Raw genomic sequence first — 18,387 nt, 5'->3', positions numbered from 1 at the left:
CAAACAGTTCTACTTTGGTTTCATCTGACCATATGACATTCTCCCAATCCACTTCTGGATCATCCAAATGCTCTCTAGCATACTTCAGATGGGCCCGGACATGTACTGGCTTAAGCAGGGGGACACGTCTGGCACTGCAGGATCTGAGTCCCTGGCGGCGTAGTGTGTTACTGATGGTAGCCTTTGTTACGTTGGTCCCAGCTCTCTGCAGGTCATTCACTAGGTCCCCCTGTGTGGTTCTGGGATGTTTGCTCACCGTTCTTGTGATCATTTTGACCCCACGGGGTGAGATCTTGCGTGGAGCCCCAGATCGAGGGAGATTATCAGTGGTCTTGTATGTCTTCCATGTTCTTATTATTGCTCCCACAGTTAATTTCTTCACACCAAACTGCTTGCCTATTGCAGATTCAGTCTTCCCAGCCTGGTGCAGGTTTACAATTTTGTTTTTGGTGTCCTTCGACAGCTCTTTGGTCTTCACCATAGTGGAGTTTGGAGTGTGACTGTTTGAGGTTGTGGACAGGTGTCTTTTATACTGATAATGAGTTCAAACAGGTGCCATTAATACAGGTAATGAGTGGAGGACAGAGGAGCCTCTTAAAGAAGAAGATACAGGTCTGTGAGAGCCAGAATTCTTGCTTGTTTGTAGGTGACCAAATACTTATTTTCCACCATAATATGCAAATAAATTCTTTCTAAATCAGACAATGTGATTGTCTGGATTTGTTGTCTGGATGTGATTGTCTGGAGAGACATTTTGTCTCTCATAGTTGAGGTATACCTATGATGAAAATTACAGGCCTCTCATCTTCTTAAGTGGGAGAACTTGCACAATTGGTGGCTGACTAAATACTTTTTTGCCCCACTGTATTTGCAAATAAGCAAAATGAGTGTTTTCACTTGAACAGAGGTGCTGTTGTTTTCTTATGAAGTACCCATGTATTTGTATACAGTAGTTCTTGACAGACCCATGTACAAAGCTATGAATAGAAAAGGTTCCCGACTTGGGCGATTGCCAGCCCGGGTTTGTGGCGAAAAGGCACCAGACACTGTATGTCCCCTGCTATTGCAGAAGCACTTGCTTGTGCACCCTGAACAAGTGTGTTCCGGTGATTTGTCTCTGGCAGTCAGATAATCATTGCTTCTTACATTGCGGAAAGTAGGCTCGCATTTGCTACTTTGTACATGGAACCCTTAGTCTTCTGTCACCTACATCTTCAGCAGTGCACATGAGCTGCTTGAATGAAAAGGAATATTAAAATCAAGAACAAACTACTAAAAAAAATGCCTACCCTCCCTCTAACTTAGACACATACAATATTAATGGTGGAGAAATGAAAGGTCAGATAAAATGCAATAGGGACCCAAGAAGCATTAGATTGGACAAGTCTGGACTGTAATAAAAAAAAAAAAGTGTTTGTTTTTAAATTGCATTCTGAGTTACAAGACTTTTACAATATAGCAATATCAGGAAGATGACACCAACTTTGTATATGTTGTCTCAAACACCCTGGAGCTAGTAATTAATGTCACATGGCAGAATTAAAAGCCTAACTTCCGTTTTTATGTTTTAGACACCTTTCATGGATTACTGCACCTCTTTAATCATTCCACAAGATGTAGATGTAACAGACTTTTTATTTTTAATTTATAGCTTTTCTAGGTAATATTGGCGCTGCTCTATCATCTCGAATAAGAGAGGTGTCTCTTGTAGCAGCTGGTTAATTTCCTTTGGCTTCACACAACTGCTTAATGATCCGTTACTTGCGTGCCACCTCCCTCATCTACTGAACGATCGGTACAAATTGTAACTATAAAATAATATCACCTCTAACTTTTATTTATTTATTTTTAAACAGTTAATACTGACGCTCACTTTTTAGCAGCATCTTCTAAAAATGTACGGAACAAGATATAATGTAATAACTAAATTGTGATACAGTTATTAAGCGCTAATATGTTTTTGCTTGCGTGTGTGTTGGAAAGGAGATCTACAGAGAGATCATCCAAATAACCTTTTGACCACTGTATAATCCTACAAGCCGCAGAGTAATGGTTAGATGTACTAGGAGCTGACTGCAGGAACGCATCTGCTTTTGTTTTCTTTCACTACCCTCAAGTGAGTATCTTTCAAGGGCCAGCTCTGATGATGGCAATTTTAAGAGAAAACTTAACTTTAGCATAAAATACAGAACTTATAATGCACTTAAAGGGACACCATACCCAAACATTTTCTTTCATGATTAAGGTAGAGAATATAATTTTAAACAACATTCCAATTTACTTCTATTACCTAATTTGCTTCATTCTTTAGATATACTTTAATGAAGAAATAGCGATGCACACGGTGAACCAATCAGAGTAGGCATCTATGTGCAGCTACTAAGCATATCTAGATATGCTTTTCAGCAAAGAATATCAAGAGAATGAAGCAAAATAGATAATAGAAGGAAATAAGAAAGTTGTCTATAATTGTATGCTCTGTCTAAATCATGAAAGAAAAAATTTGGGTTTCATGTCCCTTTAAAAATGTTAGTTTTTAGATATCGTCATCTTCCATTTGTTCTCTCTCACACATTTTGTCCCATCTTTTCTAGATAAAAAAGTAGACATTTAAAAGGATATGAAACCCACATTTTTAATTTTATTATTCAAGAAGCGCTTTTTAAATGATTTTCTTATTTACATCTATTATCACATTTTCTTTGTTCTCTTGATATCTTTTGCTGAAACGCAGCTGTAAGCTAAGGAATGTGAATATGTCTGGAGCACTTTATGGCAGAAGATTTGCAAGAAGGTTAGCCATATGCAAGAGCAGCACTTTTTCCGGCTATGTAGTGCTCCAGACACCTCCTCAGGTATCTCAACAAAGAATACCATTGAGCCCAAGATTTTGCACATAAAGGAGGTTTATATAAATGATTGTTGAAATATTACAGGTTTAAAGTGATATGAAACCCAAATGTTTTCTTTAATGATTCAGATAGAGCCTTCAATTGTAAGCAACTTTCTAATTTACTCCTATTATCAATTTGTCTTCGTTCTCTTGGTATCTTTATTTTAACAGCAGGAATGTAAGCTTAGGAGCCAGCCCATTTTTGGTTCAGCACCTGGGTAGCGCTTGCGTGATTGGTGGCTAAATGAGATCCCATTTTTAAACCTCAGTATTCACTTAATTGTGATGCTTATTAAAACACTAATAATAACTATTTTGTTTACTCCTTAAATCATTTAACCTAATCCTTTCTGTTCATTAAAGGGACATTTCACACTGTACATGTTTTCTCCTAATGTGTTTCCAATTATCCATTTTACCTACTGGAGAGTATTAAATTGTTTACAAATAGCTTGTTTACCTTTATTTTCTCATTTGAAACAGCTGCCACCTATACTGAAAATATCAATACTGCATTGACTATAGAAAAGCTATAGGACAGCATCAGACATCAACATCCTTGGGGGTGGAAAGAGAGATCACTACTCATGTAAAAAGGGTGTTCCTGCAGCATCTTTGGACAAACTAAACCATTATCAGCTGCTTGCCTGAATACATTGTCCCTTTAAGATGTTTCCTCTAGCAGCTAAAATAAGCAAACACAATTATCCCCTTAATTAGTTTCTGTCATAGCCATTGGCACCTGATTTTGATGTGATCCCGCTAGTGTTTATGCAGGCAGCTCTGGAGATTGTTTACAAAACATTTTTGTATGCAATTGTGCCTATATTTAGTAGTAATTTAAGTTAAGTATATGATTAGCCATTTCTTCCATAAAGAAAATCAAATTCCATCTTACCTCCCAAGACTATTCCCTCTATAAGGACCTTTGGGGTCTCTCGTCTATATGCTTTAATTATTTTGGTATTTCTCTTGGGATGTCAACACTCAGAATGAAGCATGCTATATCTTTGTTGAAAGATGCGCTTTTTCTCTAAGGAGTACACAGTTGTGTGTTGGTGCATTCTATTTTCAGAAAATCATAGCTTTAATTGCTGATATTTTTTTCTCCCTATTAAATGTTAATTGATAAATCATGCTCTTGTTGGGTCTGTAATATAAACCTCATTTCATCAGCTCTTCAAATTTTCTAATAATAACAGCACAATGATAAATATGTTTGAAATGAGTTATGTTTGCAAGGGTATCTTTCCTTTATTACTATCTCTATTAAAAAAATAAAAAAATAAAGTAGAGACATTTCTTAAAGCGTGTTTGACACAGCAGTCTTATTTTTTTATGATTGGTATGGTTAACAAGAGACCATTGATATAGGAGGCATAGTTAAAAATCCTAAGTATTTGAAATAATTTAGATGGTAATTCCCAGCCGTATAATTTTCTGCACTTCCTCCATGCTGACCTTGTGGGCTCCTGTCAGGTTGCTAAGGGAAATCCAGCAGGAATCTTTTTCTGTTTCTCTTCTTTTTAAAACTATTAGATCAAGAATGTACATTTATATCTGATTAGGTATTAGAGTTTTAGAGAAGCTATATTAAATTTCATGTTGATAAGTGTCTAGTTATATATGGGGGGGGGGGAACAGCTGCTTGAAAATAGTCAACTGTTCTATAAGAAATAAAATGATTGAAGATAAAATAATTCTATTTTAATTAATGGGACAGTAAATGTACAGGAAATAAAATGCTTTTGAAGCATTACATTACAGTTATTGAAGGTAATCTTAGAAAGCTTTTAAAAATCAAAGCTTTAACTCCATGTTCTCCTTACTAGCTGCCAGCCAGATACTACCGGCCTCAAGAGCTTGTGTACTCACCATTTCTGCAATACAGTCTATGGAGCTCAGACTGAATTGTAGCTCCTTTAAAACATGTTTATCCGTGGGTTAGGCAACTATGTAGTGGTGAGCGATGAAAATGCAAGTAACCAATATATTCACTTGACAAATATCTGTTTCCTTTTTGAATGGATATATTATTTTGATCAGAAACAGGGATGGGCGATTGGTTGCTCTTAGGTTGCACCTTGCCTGGGGCACTAGTTCTAAGGTTGCTTCAGTTTGGGGCTAAGTGAAATAACTTTATCTCTCCAAGATGTTCTTCCTGCATAGAGGGCGGTATAAGGTAGAATCAAGGGCATAGCTAAAGGAGTCTCAAAAGTCTAAATTGAGGCTGCATCCACACCTCTAGGGGGCCCACCTGGCCTTACAGTGATTAGAGGCATCATTACAGGGGTGATTGGTGGGTCCCAGGCTCCACTTGCTTCCTGTCTACCCCCCATATGTTCCCTCTTCTGTGTACACGGCTCACAGTGTTTACATTTACCTTTACAAATTTGGTGCCACTAGACATATGCATTCGGCATTATCACACATGCAAATTTGTGATGAAAAGGGAATATCAGTTTGGTTTCTATGAAACGAACATCCGAATGAATGCACCCCAAAGTGAAGTGGAGAGCCATGCTAACCTGTTCCTCTTCTTAACAGAGCCCCGGCCAAGTTAATAGGAGGCTTAGTACGGCGGCTCCCCAGGGCCAGCCCTAGAGGAGAAGGTCCTTTAGTGCAGGCCCTGAGAGCCGTCTTTCTAAGCCTCTTGTTAGCCCATCCTGGGCTTTGTGAAGAAGAGGACCTCTCCAGCATGCTAAAGGCAAGTATAAAGCTACAGGTGAACTTTTTCATCTGTAGCAAAGGATCGTGTAAATAAAATGTTTAACGAATATTCAGTATTTGCTTCTTTTAAAACAAAACAAAGTATCACAGGCAACAAATTTTTAGAGAAACTAATTTCACTGAATATTCCTTCTGAAAAAATTGTCTAAACCAATTTTTTTGCTGTGCACACCTCTACCTGCCACCATATTTGTACAGGAAGTGCATGTCCTGTGGTGCAGACTAACCATGGTGGAAGGATGTTACTCAGTCTGAGGCTCAGCTCCCCTTCCAAATATGTAGAAAATTAGAGACAACCAGAAAGCGCACTGTAGGCATGGGGGTCCCACCACAACTTTTGCACAGGCGCCAAGTGAGGTCTACTTGAAGTCCTGGGTAGAAGCATGGCTGCTCTGTGAGAGCTGTTGAGCATTAACCCTACAAATAAAGCATCTGTTTTGTCCAGCGTTTGGGGTAGATTCAGCATAGGTCGAGCGGACATGATTCACTGTAGCGAATCATGTCCGCTCAACCTCACTAAATGCCGACAGCATATGCTGTCGGCATTTAACATTGCACAAGCATTTTTTGTGAAATGCTTGTGCAATGCTGCCCCCTGCACACTCGCGGCCAATCGGCCGGTAGCAGGGAGTGTCAATCATCCCGATCAGATCGGGATGATTTCAGTCTGCCCCTAAAAGGTGCCGCAGAAGTTAAGGGGCTGCGGTCTTACGACTGTTGCTTCTTTATTTCAGTTTCAGGCAAGCCTGAAACAATGGGAGTAGAATACAGCATCCGCTGCATAATAAATCTACCCCTTTGTCTTTTAGGCATGAAGTGTTATCATGAGCATTTAAATATTACAATAGTTGTTTCACTGGAACAAATTGCTGACAATCTTAAAGCAGCGTTCATCAAATACAATTTAAAGAGTATTAAATATTACTAGCAACATTCTCAGGAGATTTTTTTAGATAAAACGTGATTAATTTTAAAATGTAAATGTGCTGATTTGTGTGAACAAACATGGTTTCCTTTGCAATCATCAAGTACCCTATACTATAATTTACTGTATAAGGTACCATAAAATTGTTATTTTGCATGTTTTTTTGTTTCTTTTTCTGATTTACTATAGCAGATTTTGCTGTTTCACATCTTTCCAGACTGTGGGGTTGTGGAATGGATACAGTAATTATCCTGAGATTGCCTCTGTGTAGGAGAATGCTACAGTGAGTCTTGAATATCACTGTAGAACAGCTTCTGATTGGCTACAATAAAGCAGCAAGAATGTTACCCAGGAACACTTCCCAGAACTTCTGTGCAATATTAAAGCACAGCAAATTTTGTTTTAAATGTTTTGGCATTGCAGTGTTTAATTGCTGATAACCTTTACGTGCATAAACAAGCTTTTATGTCCCTTAAAATCACAGTACAGTCAAAATTAAACTTCAGTGGTTTAGACAGAGCATGTAATTAATTTTTTTTACAAATTTTCAATTTATTTATAATCAAATTTGTTTCATTCTCTTGTTATCTTTTGTCCTTAGTACACCTACATCCAGGAGGTACTCACGCCATTAGCACTGTAATGGTATACATTGCTGCAAACACTGATACCATAGAATGCTAAATACATGTGTATACAAGAGAGAGAAAAAGGATACCAAGAGAACGAAGCAAATTTGATAAGTAAATTGGAATTTTGTTTTCTTTTTTAAAATATACGTTCTCTGTCTGAATTATGAAAGTTTAATTTGACTATACCTTTAAACAAAAGTGTGTCTTCGAACATTTTTATTGTCAGGATGCAAACTACAAGTTATTTAAACATTTGTAGTTTAGCAATTATAAATTAAATTACTTTGTAACCAGGACAGTAAATTAAACATCCATGATTCAGATAGAGCAGATGTTCTGTAATATTCTCCTACTGCGTTATGTTTCCCTACCTATGGCCACGCCTACAAAAAAGTTGTTCACGCATGCGCTCACTGCCACAGTAGGAAAATATTACATAACCTGCCTACAATAAACTTGCAAATTAAACTACAGAGCACGCATGCGCTCACTGCCGCAGTAGGAAAATATTACATAACCTGCCTACAATAAACTTGCAAATTAAACTACAGAGCACGCATGCGCTCATTGCCGCAGTTGACAAATATTACAGAAGCGGTACGTCTATAATTTTGGCACTAGCTGGGGACCTAACAGAGTCAAAAAAGGCTTTATAGTCCAAATTATTGTATGAATTTGTTTTATTCATTTTGGCATTAGCTGGGGACATCTAAATAACAGTGGCAAAATATGTATTTTGCCTCTGTTATTTAGATGTCCCCAGCTAGTGCCAAAATGTATCAAACAAATCCGTACAATAATTTGGACTATGAAGGCTTTATTTGACTCTGTTATTTAGATGTCCCCAGCAAGTGCCAAAATTATGGACGTACTGCTTCCGTAATATTTGCCGACTGCAGCAATGAGCGCATGCGTGCTCTGTAGTGTAATTTGCAAGTTTATTGTAGGCGGGTTCTGTAATATCTTCCTACTGCGGCAGTGAGCCCATGCGTGCTCTGTAGTGTAATTTGCAGGTTTATTGTAGGCGGGTTCTGTAATAACTTCCTACTGCGGCAGTGAGCGCATGCGTGAACAACTGTGTTTGCAAGTTTTTTGTAGGCGTTCCCATAGATAGGGAAACGTAACACAGTAGGAGAATATTACAGAACACAGCCAATTTAAACATCTGTTCAGTTTGCTTCTATTAATAAATTTGTTTTGTTCTTTCTTGTCATACTATGTTGAAGTGTAAACCTAGGTAGACTGATAGGAGTTTAGGAGGGTGCATGTACCTATAGCAGTCTATTGCAGCAGTGTTTACAACTATATAATATTGCTATATTGTTAAGATACAATATTGTTACAAACACTGCTGCCAGATGGATAAAGCCACGTGCATGCCTCTGAGCTCACCTAGGATTACTCTTTTAACAATGGATACCAAGAGAACAAAGTTAAAATTGATAATAGAAGTAAAGTTGTTAAAAATGTCATGTTCTATCCAATCCATATAAGTTTAAATTTGACTTTATTGTGCCATTAATGGCTGACAGATTTCTTTTGAAAAGCAGAATATGTGTTTGATATGGATCAGGCACAGCCATTTTTACTTTGAATTCCAAGCGAACACAAGAAATGTTATCAATACATTTACAAATCAGCTACTTTGACTTCCAAGCCTCTTGAGGAAAAATAAAACCTTTTGACCCTCAGTGATTAAATATTGATAACTTTTGTTTCAGTCTTAACTTACCATTTCAATTTCAAAGAATATCGTAGATAAAATTGGACAATGGTTAACCTCTTAACTGTTAGAATGGGGTGCTTTCTGACACTGATGTAAAAAGCTGTCATCAGCTACAGCTATTTTGGAAGTGTTTTGTGAAATTTCCGTTACAGATGTGAGAATTTGCTGAATTTGACCAGGAGTGTAGATTTCTGACTGAGGACTCAATCATAATCTTATCATCCGATTTGTTTCTGGCTGGAAAAGGACATTTTCATTTATCTGCATTACAATAGTGTGTTTTCCGCTGTTTCTCTGAGTTTTTCTGTTGAAAACTTGTTCACGACTATGGGCTTTTAGGGGCCCAATCCATTTGGGTTTGGGATCACTTGAAAAGCACGTTTACTATATTGTATGAAATCAAAGTTATCGGGAGCCAGTATGTGATGATGATCAAGCCCTGGGTTGTGTATTCTTCTGAGGGAGCAGTGACACAGCATGGTTTTGGGATCAACCCCTTACAGTTAGTAATATGCATTATCAAACTTCTTGTAATGTTGTGGCTTGTCTGTCTGAGTGCTGCAGCTTTGCATAACAGTAATCTCTGCTTTCTTCCCATACACTAAAAGGCCCCACACATGGTGTTTGATTGGCAGCAATCTGTAAGCAGAGGACATTTCAGCAATAGAAAACAGTTATTAAGGGCAATGGGCTGCAGGACAAGGGATCTGTTTAATGTGGGTATGTGACTGAAAGAGGGGTTTAAGTGTTAGAGAATTGATCTGTGGTGAGTTTGTGACTGACAGAGGGTTTCCATGGTTAAGGATCTGATTTGATGTGGGTATATGGCTGACAGAGGGATTACTGTACTAGGGATCTGATTTGATGTGGGTATATGGCTGACAGAGGGATTACTGTACTAGGGATCTGATTTGATGTGGGTATATGGCTGACAGAGGGATTGCTGTACTAGGGATCTGATTTGATGTGGGTATAAAGGCTGACAGAGGGATTGCTGTACTAGGATCTGATTTGATGTGGGTATATGGCTGACAGAGGGATTACTGTACTAGGGATCTGATTTGATGTGGGTATGGGGCTGACAGAGGAATTACTGTACTAGAAATCTGATTTGATGTGGGTATATGGCTGACAGAGGGATTGCTGTACTAGGGATCTGATTTGATGTGGGTATATGGCTGACAGAGGGATTGCTGTACTAGGGATCTGATTTGATGTGGGTATATGGCTGACAGAGGGATTGCTGTACTAGGGATCTGATTTGATGTGGGTATAAAGGCTGACAGAGGGATTGCTGTACTAGGATCTGATTTGATGTGGGTATATGGCTGACAGAGGGATTACTGTACTAGGGATCTGATTTGATGTGGGTATGGGGCTGACAGAGGAATTACTGTACTAGAAATCTGATTTGATGTGGGTATATGGCTGACAGAGGGATTGCTGTACTAGGGATCTGATTTGATGTGGGTATATGGCTGACAGAGGGATTGCTGTACTAGGGATCTGATTTGATGTGGGTATATAGCTGACAGAGGGATTGCTGTACTAGGGATCTGATTTGATGTGGGTATATGGCTGACAGAGGGATTACTGTACTAGGGATCTGATTTGATGTGGGTATGGGGCTGACAGAGGAATTACTGTACTAGAAATCTGATTTGATGTGGGTATATGGCTGACAGAGGGATTGCTGTACTAGGGATCTGATTTGATGTGGGTATATGGCTAACAGAAGGATTACTGTACTAGGGATCTGGTTTGATGTGGGTATGGGGCTGACAGAGGGATTACTGTATTAGGGATCTGATTTGATGTGGGAATGCGGCTGACAGAGGGATTACTGTACTAGGGATCTGATTTTGTGTGGGTATATTGCTGACAGAGGGATTGCTGTACTAAGGATCTGATTTGATGTGGGTATATGGATGACTGAAGGATTACTGTACTAGGGATCTGATTTTGTGTGAGTATATGGCTGACAGAGGGATTACTGTACTAGGGATCTTATTTGATGTGGGTATGTGGCTGACAAAGGGACAACTGTACTAGAGATCTGTTGAGTATGTAACTGAGAGAGAGGGGTTACTGTACTAGGGATCTGATTTGATGTGGGTACGTGGCTGACAGAGGGACTACTGTACTAGGGTTCTGTTGAGTATGTAACTAAGAGAGAGGGATTGCTGTACTAGGGATCTGATTTGATGTGGCTATATGACTGACAGAGGAATTTCTGTGCTAGGGATCTGTTGAGTATGTAACTGAGAGGGATTGCTGTACTAGGGATCTGATTTGATGTGGGTACGTGGCTGACAGAGGGATTTCTGTGCTAGGGATCTGTTGAGTATGTAACAGAGAGAGAGAGGGATTGCTGTACTAGGGATCTGATATGATGTGGGTACGTGGCTGACAGAGGGATTTCTGTGCTAGGGATCTGTTGAGTATGTAACAGAGAGAGAGGGATTGTTGTACTAGGGATCTGATTTGATGTGGGTATGTGGCTGACAGGGGGATTTCTGGGCTAGATGTGGGTATATGGCTAACAGAAGTGCTTACATCTAGGGGGTAATTGGAGTCTCATATGGGCATATGTATTACAGAGGGGTTGATCTGCTGTGGGCATGTGCCTGAAGAGCCAAGGTTCTGATCTGATGTGGACATGTGACTGAAAGGCCAGGTTTTCTGATGTGAGTCTGATATGGGCATGTGACAGAGGGGCTGTGAGGCCTTGATTGTTTTCCTTTTTTTTATTAGTCTCACATTCAACACATTCCGAAACTTTTTGAGAAGCCACAGCTCCTTATTATGCCTGCCCGGCAACTATGCTCACTATATTCTGTATCAACCTAGTTATGAAAGAGTCATGCTACATTCTTTACAAACATGTCTTTGTTTGTTTTTTCCAAATATCAATGTTGCTTTTCTTGGACAGAAGTGTATCTGATTGGTTGTATAGCTCAGATTCATTTACATATAATATTATTATTATAGATACAGTAGATCAGTCCAGAACAGTATATAGGTAGAGTTTGTTTATTGTTCACAAAAATTCAAGCGAGAAGAATAAATGTAAAACCACTTTATATTGAAAACTGCAAGATAGATTACATGCATCACTTCCATGTCCCTTTAAAGTGAATGTAAATTTTCTCAAATGAAAGCCCTGTATTTAAAATACTAATAAAAACAGGGGCACTTTCATTCATGAAAGTTTACATTGCAGCCGTTTTTTTAAAATACTTCCCCCGCCCCCAGGTCCTCTCTTCTTACGTCAGAAATTACGAATCCGGCTTCCTCCTATTACAGCTTCCCCCCCAGAGCAAACATTGCCTGAGGCCACACCGTGATTGGAGGAAGCCGAATTTGTCATTTCTGACAAAAGAAGAGATGACCTGGGGGTGGGGGAATCGCTGCTCTGGTGTTCCAAGCTTGCAAGGAATAAAAGGTAAGTATTATAAAAACAAACAGCTGCAATGTAAACTTTCATGAATGAAAGTGCCCCTGTTTTTAATAGTGTTTTTTAAAGCAGGGCTTTCGTTTGTGAAAATTTACATTTACTTTAAAGGGGCATTAAACACAAATGCCTAAATTACGAGTGTTGCACTAATCACTCGTAATCTAGGCATAAATAAATGCTAAGTAGAATAATGCATTCAAAGAAAAGTTTAGTCTGTAAATAACATGAAGATCTATTTTTTAAAGTTGTATTAGCTGTTTAAATATTGACAAAATAAGTGTAAAGTTTTAGTTTCTATAAAACAATGGGAGCTGCCATGTTGTAACTTAGGTTACCTTCTCTGCTGTGGCCAATTACGGACAGTGATAAATAAGTTATTAGAGTGTGCAACCAATGGCTTTGGGGAATATAACAGTGTTCTGCACTTCCATTTCTAACAGGAATTGAAAAGCACACAATTTCAGAATGGAATTACTGGAAAAGGAAATAAAATAAATAATGAAAGTATATTGCAGAGTTTTTTTTATATTACTATCTTAAAGTGTTTAGTGTCCCTTTAAGTGCAGAGACTATTTTCCACGTAGATCTCTTTAACATAAAAAATGTCCATAATATTTGCTTAAAACTGTAGAAAAAAATTAGTAAATGAGCAAATATTACATAATTAATATTTTAAACAATTATAAGCACACAGTGCTATGAGAAAAAAAGAGAACATGGATTGCATTTTAAATGCATGCAAGTAAATTCAATCAATACTATATAGGTTAGTATATTGACATAGTTCCTAGAATGTGCTTTGGTAGTAAGCCTTATGTAATATATTGATATTGGCTTGAATCTTTTAGTTTTTCTATATATATATATATACTTTTTTTTAGCATAATGAGAATTGTATCTTGCAATTTTATTGTTAATAGAAATAATTGGGCACTAAATACGGAAAACATGTTAGTATTATACATTTAAACTATAAAATAAAATACAATTTTGATGAATAGCAATGCCATTTCTCAAGCCTGAGGTTTTGCATTGGTAATTATCAAACTGTTATTAGCTGTAATATCTATACTATAATTGCGTTTGTAATGTCTGTCGCCGTCTGCAGTTGCGCACGCGTCTTCAATGGAATGTTGGCAGCGCGAGGACAAAATAATTCACCTGGATGAAGGTGGATTCTTTTACCACCCTGCCATTTTCGGAATACACCGGGATGCAGCGAAGGCAAACGGAGCATTACAAAAGCAACACCTAATCGCCCACATTAAAGTATTTAAAAAAAAAAAAATAACCGCCCGCATCAAGTATTAAAACCCCCCCACAAAGTATTAACTCCTAAACAGCAAAACCCCAACATCGCAATAAACCTATTTACCCTATTAACCCCTAAACCACAAAACCCCTACATCGCAATAAACCTATTTAACTTATTAACCCCTAAACTGCAAAATCCCTACATCGCAATAAACCTTTTTACCCTATTAACGCCTAAACCGCAAAACCCATACATCGCAATAAACCTATTTAACTTATTAACCCTTTAAACAGCAAAACCAACAACACAAATAACTATTTAAATAAATAAGTACAGTACACTAACCTAACACCCCCTAACCTAACAACCCATAACCTAACACCCCATTAAATAAACCCAAATTACCTAAACTAATACATTCTAAAGTTACAAAAAATAAAGAAAAACTAAGTTTACAAAAATGAAAAAGCTAACATTACAGAAAATAAAAAAATCAAATTACCAAATTTAACAAAATTAAACCTTATCCCTATTAAAATAAAAAAGACCCCCCCCCAAAATAAAAACACCCCCTACTCTAATAATAAACTACCAGTAGCCCTTAAAAGGGCTTTTTGCAGGGCATTGCCCCAAGATAATCAGCTCTTTTACAAAATAAAATAACCTAACACTAAAAAACCTAAACTACCCATTGCCCTGAAAAGGCCATTTGTTTGGGCATTGCCCTTAAAAGGGCATTCAGCTCTTTTCTGCCCATCCCTTATCTAAATAAAACAAATCCCCCCCAAAAAACCTTAAAAAATCCTAAGTCTAACCCCCAGGTTGGTACTCACAATTCCTGAAGTCCGGCGGAGAAGGTCCTGTTCCAGGCGGTGAAGTCTTCTTCCAAGCGCAACCTCTTCTTCTTCCAGGAACATCCTGCATGGAGCGGTGCTGAAGACTGAAGACCGCGGAGCTGAAGACCGGCGACCATGAAACTGAAGAACGGCAACCGCGGAGCGTGGAGGATCCTCTTCGTATGATCTCCGCCGTACACTGAATAGTGAATTCAAGGTATGCGATTAAGGATGGCGTCCCTTGAATTCCTATTGGCTGATTTGATTCTTCCAATTCAAATCAGCCAATAGGATGAAAGCTACTCAATTCCTATTAGCTATTTAAATTAGCCAATAGAATGAGAGCAAGTGAAATTCTATTGGCTGATTTGAATAACCAATAAAATTTCACTTGCTCTCATCCTATTGGCTAAATTATGTGTGGGCGGAGTTACGGAAATTGCCGATCGCAACTTCCTAAAATATTTTACAGGGATAGCAATTAACATATACGTCCGTGTCAATCAAACACTGCACGTTTGTGCAAAGCCACGCCTCTCGCTCGCGGCAAATCTGGGCAGGCTTATCGACTAGTATATATATATATATATATATATATATATATATATATATATATATATATATATATAAAGTTATAGTACAAAAAAGTGGTAACCTAGTTTAAATAGATTTAAATTACTTTATTGTTAAAGTGAAGATAAAGTTTTCTTCATTATTTATTCTTATTAGTAGAATAAGCTGTTCGCTAAGTTTATTTTAATATTTTTGATCAATTTCGCTATTTTTTATACATAGATATCTGCCTACCGTTTCCATAAAAACTCCTCCCGACCTCTACATCTGCACTTTCTATGCTGTGACGTTTAGAGTGGTACCACCCACTCTATAGGCATCTCCAAAGCGAGCACACGACGATCATAACTATTGTACATGCGCAAATCGCCGATAGCTACAGCTACAGTTTCAGAGACGTCCGTAACAAACAGTGTGATGTATGAGGCTAGTCCTACTTCAATCTATTATGCATGCGCGAAACTGGAACGTGCGTGGAGTACAATATGGACAATGAGACATTAGCGCATGCGCACTTTAAAAAGGAGGCGGGTGACGTAGATCGACGGCAGCCTAACGGCCAGAATTTCAATTGGATGTAATGAGAACGTGATCATGCAATAATTAAAAAAAAAAAAAACGGGTTGAATTTGATAAACCAAAAATATAGATTTATTACGGCGATAACTACAGTTAACAATGATTTTATACAAGATGATGAATGAAAGTCATATTAATTTGGGACAGAGAATTTAATTCAAGATCGACAAACAGGTGACTTAACCTTCACTTTAAGGTGAGCTCAGGAGCAGGCATGTGTCTTAACCCCTTAAGGACCAGCGACGTACCCTGTATGTCGCTGGCCTTTTTTTTTACTTGATTGTTTTATAGCACGGTCTTGCCACCAGCATTGAGACTGCTCTATTCCACAAAGCCTGCTGGAGGGAGGAAATTAATAGCGTGTTCTTGCTAGACTTGTGCTATTATGTCCTGAAAAAACCCTTAACGACCAGTGACATACAGGGTACATTGTGGTCATTAAGGGGTTAATGTTATCCATTTGCAATATCAACACTATGTCCTACCATGTAGTGCTGCCTAGGTATCTCTTGAACAAAGAATACCATGGGATCAAAGAAAATTTGATAATAGAAGTAAATTGGAAATTTAAAAGTATATGCTCTGTCTGAATAAAAAATAAATGTTTTGGATTTTTAACACTTTAAGGCTGTTGATCAAACTGCTTTCAAAACCAAATGCTTCCTGCAATTTATTTTTAGCACTGTGCACAAAAGAATTTATCTGTGCAATTTTTAGGCAGTTGACCAAAATCTGTGCGCACTTTGAGTGTAGTCAAACTTGAAAATGTTGTAAACATAATAACGCACATACACAAACTTGCACATAGATATTCACACACTCTCCCTAACACACACTTTACTTTACACTCACACATACTTCCTCACATTCTCAAACACGCACACTCTCCCTCAGTCTTATTCACATTCTCCCTCATAATCTCTCTCACACACACCTACACACTCCCCAGAGTCCCCACACTCACACACACTCTCCCTCACATTCTCAAATACACAAACACCCTTTCACACTCTCTCGCACACACTCTCTCACACTGTCTTGCATATACACTCTCACACACACACATCTTCCTTCTCTCTCTCCCTCTTTCACACACACACTCTTCCTTAAACACGCAAACGCACTCCCTCACATTCCCTTACACACACACTACATCACACACACTCACAGACACTTTCCCTCACATACTCACAGACACTCTCACACAGCAAGCCAACTTTTGGTCAGCAAACAATTTATATAGACTGGAAAATATTAAGTGGTTGGGTCTTGCGCAACAATACATGAGTGACTTATGAAGTAGGGACACATACACACACAGGGACACATACACACATAGGGACACACACTGAGGGACACTCGGACACACACACACACACACAGAGATATGCATGAAGGGAAATATTAGAAAACCATGAAACATTAGCTTTACCTATGCGCAGGATTGGCCTCAAAATTGAAAACAATTAGAAACAAAAAATCTACATGCTACATTTCCAGATATTAGAAGATAGGAAAATTCAGAGACAGTAAAAATATTTATAAATTTCAGTATTTACGAATAAGAGCCTGAGAGAAAAACATGCTGATAACTGAGCACATAACATGACCCATACTTAGGCAACAAGCACAAAAGATCCTATTAGAGCAAGGTCTATGATTCATACACACAGCAATTTGTTTGCTTATATTAGATCTTAAAAATGTTGTGGAGCAAGGTTCATGGTAATACCAGGCTAAAAATAATTAAAAGGAAAACCATACTTTAAAAAATTAAAGAATTTATTAAAATAAAAATTCAGTAAAGAAAGTTTAATATATAATCTATACAGCAGCACACAACAAAATCAAAATCTTTCTTAGAAACTGGCATCTATATCTATATCTAACTATGCTTTTTAACAAAGGATACCAAGATAAAAATTAAATTAATGTTCAGACACTGTCGGCATTTATCATTGCACAAACATTTTGTGTGAAATGCTTGTGCAAGACCGACCCCTGCACATTTGCGGCCAATTGGCTGCTAGCAGGGGGTGTCAATCATCCCAATCGTATCAGATCATGATGATTGCTGTCCACCGCCTCAGGCGTGGCGGACGAGTTAAGGAGCAGCGGTCTTATGACCGCTGCTTCTTAACTTCTGATTCCAGCGAGCCTGAAGGCTCGCACGGAATAAGCAGCTTGACTGCTTCATAAATCGGCCCCCAAGTGTCAAACCTGGCCTCATAAGTGCTATGTTTTATACTCTGCCTCATAAGTTCTATGTTTCATATTCGGGCTCATAAGTGCTGTGTGTCATACACGGCCCCATAAGCACTATGTCTCATACCCGGCCTCTTTCGCTCTTAGTCAGCGCTACCCCTCTGCCTCGTGTGTTGGAGCTAACCACTGCCACGCAGAAACCGTTCTGCCAAAATAAAATGGAAAAAAATATACTCAAACTACCAAACTTAACTTAAAAAAATAAATAAATAACTAAATAAATAAAAAATGCCCACATTAGATTGTTGTGCGTATTTTTAGTTGACCTGTGAGATACCTCCAGAAGAGGTGTGCTCGGGCACATGTGCACACCTTAGAGCAGTTTTTTTCAACCAGGGTCCTCAAATACCCCTAACAGGCCAGATTTTCATTATAGCTGAAATAGAGCACATGTGAAATAATCAGCTGATGGTTGTGAGCAGGTTAGTAACCATGGTTACTGATCAACTGATTATTTCACAAGTGCTCTAGTTCAAGGGACAGTCTACACCAGAATATTTATTGTTTTAAAAGATA

General features: G+C 38.2%; 1 protein-coding gene across 3 annotated transcripts in view; it reads left to right on the top strand.

The window, feature by feature from the left end:
- Positions 1-18,387, top strand: part of ZNF521 (zinc finger protein 521) — a 577,602-nt gene that overhangs the window by 423,168 nt on the left and 136,047 nt on the right. The window lies entirely within an intron of this gene.

Source organism: Bombina bombina, chromosome 5 (assembly GCF_027579735.1).
Source record: "Bombina bombina isolate aBomBom1 chromosome 5, aBomBom1.pri, whole genome shotgun sequence".
In the NCBI taxonomy this organism is placed as follows: Eukaryota; Metazoa; Chordata; class Amphibia; order Anura; family Bombinatoridae; genus Bombina; species Bombina bombina.
This window is presented reverse-complemented; position numbering and strand designations above follow the sequence as displayed.